At 35.8% G+C, this 10,250-nt stretch overlaps 1 long non-coding RNA gene across 1 annotated transcript; it reads right to left on the bottom strand.

The window, feature by feature from the left end:
- Positions 1-957: 957 nt before the first annotated feature.
- Positions 958-2,874, bottom strand: LOC108696984. Its single transcript, XR_001932364.2, has 3 exons — positions 2,759-2,874; positions 2,186-2,236; positions 958-1,231 (listed from the first exon to the last, which is right to left on the bottom strand). It is a non-coding gene; the product is annotated as an uncharacterized LOC108696984 (long non-coding RNA).
- Positions 2,875-10,250: the final 7,376 nt, after the last annotated feature.

Here is a 10,250-nt window from a genome sequence, read left to right as displayed (position 1 = left end):
CTGGCTTTCCTGCCAGGTTCTGTTTTATTATAAAGAAGCCTTGACAGTAGCTTTGAAAACAAAAACATGTTCTCACAAAGACACTGCATTGTGAAATTTCTCTAGAAGTGAAATGATAAATTAGGATACATGAGGCACTTGCCTAAAAGGAACTAATACAATTTGCAGAAGACCCTTCCCTATAAGCTAAAAAACACTGACTTGCATTTTTTGGGTCAAACATGCTGATAAAGGTTATCTAAAGAGAGTCTTATAATTAAATACAGGTAGAGGATCCCTTACCCAGATACCCAATATCCAGAAAACTTTAGATTATGGGTAGGCCATCTCCCATAGATTTGTAAGCAAATAAATATTATGAAAATATACAGAAAAATATTTATTTTTCCTGGGAAAAAAATCTGAAGAAAAGGTACGATACAAATTTTCTCTAGATTTTTTCGTGTTTGTCCCTGATCTGATAAAATTGTGATCGTAAATAGGATCCAATCGTGGATTCTAGTTTGGTCAGACTTTTTTCAATAAAATAGTCAGATAAATTTGCACTTTGATAAATAAGGCCCCCCATGTTTAAATGTCTGTCTAAAGTTATGTTGATTAATGCAGAACACATTACCTGGAAAACTAGTCCCAAAGTATTCTTATTTATTATTCAAATAGCAAATAAATGTGATATGGAACCCTTTTCAGATTAAGGATTTGAGATATGATTCATTTCTAGTCTGTTTTTATTCCATAGACAGGGAGCAGTTTTTATTATCCACTATTGTAAAGATATTTACATACTTTTGAGCTTCCAAGCAGGTCACAGGAATATGTGCAACCAATGCTCATTCCCTACCCCATAACAGATAAATTACTTTTTTTCCTGCTCTACCGGATCTGAGGTGTTGGACAGAAATAGAAAATGGAAACAGTCAGTTTAATTGTACTATAATCACACTTATAGACAAATAGTTTCAGCAGGGGAATGTTTAATTGATTCGAAAAAATCATTTGTTATTTGAGATACATGGTAGCATGCTGATTGGTGAACAGATTTTTAATTTTGATTGAGATTTGAGGAGATAGATCAATGCAGTTAAACATTAATTTCTTCATTTCTTGGCTGAACCGCCTCCATGATGCTGTTGATGACCTTGGCTTTGTGTCTGACAGCCTCCACTATAGGTGACTTGAGCACCAGGCCCATGACTTTGTGTTTGACAAGGGTCAGAAATCACACAAGGGTCTAGGGAAGAAATAGGGAAGAAAAATAAAATGTACATTTAGCCCTGAAACCTTTGAAAATTACAATCATTACAATTGTTCTTGCTTCTTTTCTTTTAACAGAATTGCCAGATTTTCACCTATTTTTTATGGTGTAGTTAGGTTTAATAATGCAGATTAAAACCTTTATATAACAAGTAGTAATTTGCATTAATCCATCAATTTATTTTATGTTAGGGCTTATGTTTAAATCACACTTGTAAAAAGAGAACTACCCCTGATTTGCTCAACTATCTCAGTAAGTCAGTTTAGGAATGGGATGTGATTAACATGTCATAACATTTGATCTTGATCAGTTTGGGATCTTCGATTGCAAACTTGGACTGTCTAATTGGATACTGCTTAGACCTAGGACAAAGGAGTGATAAAGAAGTCCTCTTTTACACCCGATTAGCCACCGCATACTAATGGGAGGGGGTCAATTAACTTTTTAGTTGACTGATGAGCCCACATCTAGTGATGGGTGACCAATTCAGTTACTCTATTGTTAGCATGAGGATCATGGAGTGCAATGCTATTTTATATTTTACGGTTCTATTTTACAGCATACAGGTTTTCATCTTTATCCATTGCACAGAGCAATACATGAAATATGATCCCTGATTATGATCACTTAAGTAGTATGCATAATTTATCTGTTACATGCTATGCAAAAGTAGACCCTTGAATGCATACTTATATTACAGCTTAGTTCTATACTCTTTATTGGAACATCTGAATATTATATATAGTATATTATATTTAAATGCATACAAAAGCTCTTCAGCTATTCATGTTCTGGCCCTATAAGTACATAGCAAACAGATCAGGAAATAAATAATTCACAAACTTATTTTCAAGACATTCATTGTATTTAAGCATGGACAACAGAGAAAATTATGAGTTTGAAATGAATCTTATGTTCAGGTGCACCTACCCTGGCATGTTGGTACTTCAACACAGGGGGTGGGCTGTACTGGGACACATGCTAAAAAATAAAAAGACATACTTATTTAAGGCATAGTTCATACTCATGTATATATAGTATATCAGCCTCTTTGATTTGAATAATTATTTGAAATAGCACTTGTATTTGAAACAAGCATACAATCAGAATGGAAACTGTATTACAGAATTGTACAGTATTACTTAAAATGGTACATTCAAAGAGTTAAAGTACATGTTGCTCAATCTATTTATCAATCTATGTATGCTTTATTTATGTTTACTCAAATTTCAATTCAAAAAGCAACAGGCTAAGCCAACATGGTGTTTACTGGCCTCTGTTGCCTTTAATCCAATGAGCATTTTAATTAGGAACATTAACAACTGTCATACATCATTATTTCTGTTCAATCTTTATTTGTTAGAGCTAATATAGACAAGTCATTTTAATTACTGAATTGTGTTTTTTTGAAGAAATACAATTCATAGCACCAGAATAAACTGTCCTAAATGTTTTCAAGCTAAAATATATAATCAATATATTTTTGTTCAAAGCTGTACTTACGGTCCTTTGATTGATGGCTGCCTCCTTTGGCCGACATTGCTGATCCTTGGATGTAATCTGCTGAGAGAAAGGAGATCACAATTGTACTACAGACCTACTAACACTGTGCATCTTTTCTGCTATATATACAAACCTAATGTTTAGGTTTAACAATAAAGTAATATTCATGACCTTACAACTACCAATCAGATTAAATTCCAGATATAATTTACATAGTTTCTGTTATTATTTGCATAGCTTAAGGACAGGGTGTTATTCTTTGGAGTTTCTAATGCTAATGAGATGCCATAATTTAATTTTACTGATAATTTATAAACTTTAAGATGCATCTCACTGTAAAAAATAATTCAATTTCTATTATATAAAATAGTTTCCAGCATATACTAAATGCCTTTTAAAGATATTTAGGGAATATTACCTATCTATAATGTAATGCTTGTACAGGTCTGCCCAGTAAACTAGATTCTCATAATTTCTTTATGTAGTGCTGGCATCCTATATAATAAAGTTGAAGTGTCTCTGCGTCCAGTCCCTGTGTCCGTGGGATTGCGCTACTGCGCATGTGCCCCACGGACCGTCTCTGGCGAATGTTGGACTACATATGTTCTAGCGCCCGTTAATTTAACAGGCTTAATGTCTAGTATTCAATAATTGACCTTAGTCCCTACTACAATGGATCTCATTCCACATGGACAAATGGACACTTCATTTTAATAAGGAGCCAATTAACCTTTATGAAGCATTTGAGGAAAGCTATTCAAATAGAGGCATAGGTACTCTATGTGAATAGTGCCCTGGTAGTTTTTCACCAAAACTAGACTACATTAACCTTACCATTCATAGGCATTTGTGTGGTTTCTACATCATGATGGAAATGTGTTTTGTTTGCTTTTCCTAATGGCAGTTAGTGAAAAACAATTATTACTTTGCTGTATAACAGGAGACCCTAACTGAAACAAGCACTTTATTGGAGAAATATTATTTTTCTGGTTCTAATAATTAGGGTCTTCACCGTGTGCGATTCTGTTGCTAGGTGATACAGTGTAAAGCACAGACTATGCTTGCTTCAAAACACTGTAAAGGGAGTACATTTGGCACACAGTATGGAAGGAGTGCACACCTTAATAATGGGTTCCAGCAGCTCTTCAACTGAATCACATTTTTTTAATAGTTTAGTAAATAGTTCAGGACACAGGGAGAGGCAGCCAAACTCCACATGTTTTTTCTGTACCAGCTGAATAACTGAACTGAATAGCCTTAATTACCAACAGGCAGTCCCAGAACTTCTTTTGGAAGTATCAAAACTGTCTATTGGGGGAATGTAATATGTTTTGCCAGCGCAAAAAACCTGTGCAAAGACAGTTGCGAATGTTAGCCACCATGTTTGTGTCCTTTTGACTGATTTCAGACTTCAACAATTTCATCACAAAGTTTGTAACCAAATGGCTTTTGCGAACATTCACAGTGTTGTAATAAAATTTGCTCTATCACAAAGCGTTTTTTGAGACAAAATATTTAATGAAGCTCCAGAGCAGGTGTTAGCGCTAACTTTGCTTAGCCATAATGCACAATGCAAGACGCCATTTTAAATAACGCTTGCAACTTTTAATTACATTCTCTCTTATGAATTTATCACTAGTGATGGGCGAATTTGGGTCGTTTCCCACGTAATTCACGGCGAAAAATTTGCAAAACGGCGCAGTCTTTGTTGAAATGGCGCCGGCATAAAAAAAAACGGACGCCACCGTCCATTTTTTTTTGATGCCGGTGAATTTTCACAGTGGAATTTATTCACCGACAGCGAATCACGGGAATTTGCCGCAAATTTTGGCCTTGCGAATAAATTCACCCATCACTATTTATCACACTAAAGAAGCTATGCTGGTCACAACTGGTGGTGGCCATACACAGGACAATAAAAGCGGCTCTTTCCCTGCAGACCAAGTCAGCAAAATACTGACCTATGTATGGGAGCACCTGATGCATGGGCCTGCACAACATTGATTTGCATCTTTAACTGTTCTTTAATTTTTCTCGTGTCCTATTTATAAAGAATTTTGGTATCCATTTTAACCGAAATATCTCTGAAACCAGTTCAGATCAGGTTAATTTCCTATAATTTATTACTAGAAAAAAAAGATCAATATTCATTCAAGTGTTGAAATGCTATTAAAATAATGGCATCTCATTTTCATCTTACTATTGTACTTCCATGTGTTAAATGTTTCAACATCCCTCTGATGTGAAAATGTTTTGAAGCTTTATGAATGTACATTTTCCCACAAATTAAAGGATAATTTAAGTCCAATAAATTATTGTACTATTTGTTACACCTTTGGGTTGCGCCCAGATCAAAGAGGATCAAAATCTGACAACCCCAAAATCATGTAAAATCATATTGTTCTCACAGATTTAAGGGTCCACCTCATACTTTTAAAGCAAAGAAGTTCATCTTGTAGGGCAGCAGCAATTTAAAGACTAGGGAAATTCTGGTGTGCCTCTATATTTATTTTTAAAAATATGGATTGGAGAACAAAGTTGCTACTTCACCTTTTTTAATATCAGAAAGCAAGAAATCCCGATGGGTTCAAGGCTATGTAATTAATTCAGATGCATCTTGTATGGCTATTTAGAAACAGAATATGATATACTGTTCTTTACTAAACAGCCATTTAGTATCTGTATCTTTGCCACATTATCTTTTTAAAACTAGTCCTCCATATATGACACTGACCAAAACACCACTTAAGGTGGCCATACACGGGCCAATAAAAGCTGCCAACAGACCGAGTCGGCAGCTTATTGGCCCGTGTATGGGGCCCCCGACGGGCTACCCGGATCGAGATCTGGCCAAAAGTCAGCCAGATCCCGATTGGATGGGACTAAAAATGCCGTCGGATCGCGGCCTCATCTGTTCGTTGATGAGGTCCCGCGATCCGACCGCACGTTCCCATTCATTAGGATCCGATCGTTGGGCCCTAGGGGATATCGGAGAGAGATCCGCTCGTTTGTCGGATTTCTCCGTGCATGGCCACCTTTAGTGGGGATGAAGACAAAATAGGTCCTGAATGGATGCATCTAAATTGGCATAACTGAAAAAATAGCATTGTGAAATGTACATTCAGAATAAGGAAATGGCTAATTAATACTAAAATATCCACCTTAATAACACAGTGCCACAACAAAAAAAAAAAGGAAAGCTAGAGATTATAGCTATAGAGCTGTAGATATTCACTGTTCTAACCATACAATGTATTCTGAGTATGAACAGACTATTTAAGAAAATAGAAATAGAAAAATGTAGAATAATATTGGTGCCAGGAGGTACCAATACATGGTGATTGTTGATTTATGATGATTTAAAGTAGTACTATTAAACCTCATCCATTTAGCTGGTTGACAATTATGGGAGAGTGAGTTCACATAATCCGGGGAGCAGACAGTTTTGACAACCCTGCCTAAAAGGATTAATGTCTAATTATAATGACATTATTTATCATTAAACAGTTTTATGAAAATAAAGCAGCAATAAGCAGAACAATTTTGTTTTAAACCGAACCTCTCATGTACATATTCAGAAATAATTAAATATATATATATGTGTATATATATATATATACACATATATATATAAAACGACCATTTAATTGCATAGTGTTTCCACTAGAGGGATACAGATTATCACTTTTTTAAATTTGCCTGTTCATTCTACCTTATAAACTATTTTAGACATCACAACATTACAATGACAAGTGTCTCATTGATTTTTTATAATATTATACAGCATTGGCTGGTAGGCCAAATTTATTCCTTTGTTACATCTCACGATGTGCACATTTTCTTTGACTCTGCTGCCCAAGACAGAAATTCGATTAAAGTGTCCTTACTAGTAGGAGGATGTACAAAATCATATACATGCAAGGAAAAGCAATTTTTGAATAGAAAGTCCAAAATAGTCAGTGTATTCTGGCATCTTAATAATTAAACTGGAAGGGGAAAGTACTTTTACCTATACCATGCTGGCAAACTGTGTTAATGCCATGTAGGACTTTTTAGGACAATCATAATAATTTGAAACAAAAACAAGTTATGTGAATGTTGTGTTGTAGCCATGGGGGCAGCTATTCAAGGTGAATAGGGCAAAAAGGCATATGTTAATAAACAGATTTCATGAATGGCTCTTCTACATTAGAACTTATACTGTGATAGTGAACCCAATGGCATAGGGTACTGTTTGTAAAGCTGAAAAGTTCTGGGCTTCCTGCTGTAGTATCCAATTCCACACAGAATTGGCCCTCCTGTAATGCCCAAGGAATCAGGCATAAGTGGGAGTAGCAAGGAGGAGAATGTTTATTTCAGTGCAAGCAGTACATTAGTGTCAGCTACCATGTAAGTAGTATGGACATGTAACATAATTCACTATTCTCTGGAGAAGCATGATAAAGCATGGGTTTAAGAATGGGTTTTGGTTGGTATCAGTGCATAAGTATCACAAGAATGTGCAGGTGTCATTATGTAACATGTCTGAGCATGCAGGCCAAGCAGGGTGCAAAGTGAATTTGAACATTAAAGCAAGAAGCAATCTGACTCATAAACAAATGGTGGGGCAGTGTAAAGTGAAAATAACAGAGGAGAGCCTTCATGTTTTTCACATTTTGTCCCCAATCCAGCCAGCAGTGCCTAGTGGTAGATTGTAAGGGCAGGGCTGCCTTGTACACGTGGGCATTGCCTACATTTTAATTGGAGGTGCTGAGCTCAGGCATGTCCTCAGTGCAAGTGTTTTCTGAATGATCACTAAATTCTGAATTAAACCATACTGCTAAAGAAAGTATGAAATACTAAATGAACTGCAAACTATAATGCACTCTCAATGTTAACAGGATACATCATTCAGTAGAATGCTGTGATTTGCTTTAAAGAAATGGATCGCTGATGGTTAATCTGTAAGCATTTAGAATATAATTGCACAGTGTTTGTTGTATGACTTTATACTTTATACCTTTGTGTAAAAAGGTAATTTTTCCTTTTGCCAATATAAAACTGCTAACATATATTTAATGTTGTAAACCCTGTCAAAGTTTTTTATAGAATGGCAAGTCCCAGACTTGCATTTAATATGAATCTGAATCATGCTCTTCTTCCCTCTCTTTCATGACAATTTGCAATATAGTATTTTATGCTCTCTTAATCACAATGCTGGCTCAGTGCTCAAATCAAAGAAGTTTTTGGTTATTCATCTTGCAATTAAACATTTTGTAATTCCTGCTATTACTCCCAAACGTGTGTGCATTTATATGTTGTGTTGGCAATGATGCACACCAAATAAAAATTCTCATAGTATGACAAGTCCTAACCACCTATTGCATTTAATATGAATCTGAATCATGCTCTTCTTCCCTCATTTTTCATGACATTTCAACCATAGATAGAGTAGTGGATGAAGTACTGGATCAAGGAAGTTTTTGGTTATTCCTCTTGCAATTAAGTATTTTGTAATTAGGGCTGTTGTACTTCTAGTAGTGTAACAATACTACAGAGACATGAACACTATTGGCACATATCTTTAATTTAGTTTGTTGTTTTAAAGCACAATAGATCAGTAGTATATTATGACATAGTACAGTATGTATAAAAAGTAATCTGATTGAATCGGTTAATTACATTTAAAATGCAGTTGCTTTAAATGTTGTTATCTTTCTTCAGGGGGCTGATTCACTAACTTCGAGTGAAGGATTCGAAGTAAAAAAACTTCGAATTTTTGTGCTCCTCGACTATCGAATTGTCGTAAATTCGCCTGAATAGAATGATTCGAATAGATTGAGCGCAAAAACGCTGCAACTATTCGCCATTCGATATTCGAAGTACTGGATCGAGCGCAAAAACGATGCGACTATTCGCCCATTCAATAGTCGAAGTACTGTCTCTTTTAAAAATACTTCGACTGCCTACTTCGCCGCCTAAAACCTACCGAATTGCTTTAAAAGCCTATGGGAAAGTCCCATAGGCTTGTTTTCCAAGTTTTTGATCAAATAAAAAGGCATCCGAACGAATGATAATCCTTCGATCGAATATTCGATCGAGCGCCTATTCGCCTGGCGAATATTCGCCAATTCGACTATTCGCCGGCGCGTAAATTCGCCCGAATTGCCTATTCGATTCTATTCCCCAGTCGAATTTCGAGGGATTTAACCCCTCGAAATTCGACCCTTGATGAATTTGCCCCCAATTGTTCAATTGTTTTTCTAGTAGTTACAGAATCTAGCACAAAATTTTAAAAGGGTAGTTTACCGTTAAATTAACTTTTACAGTAATATTGTGATAAATTGCATCAATACATCACTGACTGCATTTGTCAGTGCTGTATTTGGGGGGAAATGGGGGAGGCATTTAGGCATCTTCCCTCCCACCCCTATCATGTTCCCTAACTTGCATTCAGACACACAATTAAAGGAGGTATTATGGATAGGGCTTCCTTGCACCTACCAATTCTGATCTCTGTGACACCTTGCTTGCATTTCTATACAGAATTTAAATAAATTAATCTTTTCTTTTTACTTAATTAATTACTTCTATAAACTTCATTAGCCTGGTTTCACATACATCACTTTTGAGATTGTCTAAGATCAGCTTCAGAACTACAGTATTGTAGTCCCCCTCACTTATGCTATTTTTGTCGAAAGTGTGGCAGAAGTGTGGTGAACACAACAAGTTCAGGGTAGGGTTGGGAGGCTGAATGGGGGTGGGGCAGTGGCATAACTGCAAACGCCTGGCCTCCCTGAAGATTTTTTTTGAAGGGAACCCAGTCACTTGTAATTATGCCATTGCTTAAGATCTTAAGGCAAGACTCCCATTGTTGATTTGATAATTTTATATGTTCTGAACATATTGTATTTTCATTGCCATTTTGTATTATAAATTCTACATTAATAAATGCTTAACTATTATAGCACTTAAAACAAAGTAGGTAATTAAATTAAAAAAAAACATTTGCAGTAGTGATGAGGGAATCTGAGGCTCATTGACTTCAAGGCGTTTCATGAATTTTTCACAGTTTCGCAATTTTTTTCACTGTTTCAGCGAAGGGAAACAGCAAGAAATTTGTGAAATACCTTAAAGTCAATGGGCATCAATTTTTCTTGTTCCAAATGCATTTAAGTCAATGGCCATTTTTTCTTATGGCGACTTTTTTTTTCTCTGCGACTTTTTTTTGTTCAAATGCAAAAAGTCAATGGGCATTTTTCTTATGGTGACTTTTTTGTCCAAATGCATTAAAGTCAATGGGTGTTGAAGTTGAAGTCCTTAAGCCATGAAAAGACCCAAAGCTACAAAAGGAGCCAAAGGAAACCAAAGAAGCTGAAGAAGTACCTAAGGTAAGTTCCACTGAATACCAATGTTTATTATTTTATTGAGCTCCTGCCCACCAATGTTTTTAAAAAATATTTTATGGGGCCCCTGACCACAAATGTTTTTGTAAAAACTTTTATGGGGGGCC

The sequence above is a fragment of the Xenopus laevis genome, chromosome 7L (assembly GCF_017654675.1).
Source record: "Xenopus laevis strain J_2021 chromosome 7L, Xenopus_laevis_v10.1, whole genome shotgun sequence".
In the NCBI taxonomy this organism is placed as follows: Eukaryota; Metazoa; Chordata; class Amphibia; order Anura; family Pipidae; genus Xenopus; species Xenopus laevis.
Note: the sequence above shows the minus strand (reverse complement) of the source record. Positions and strands in the feature narration are given on the sequence as shown.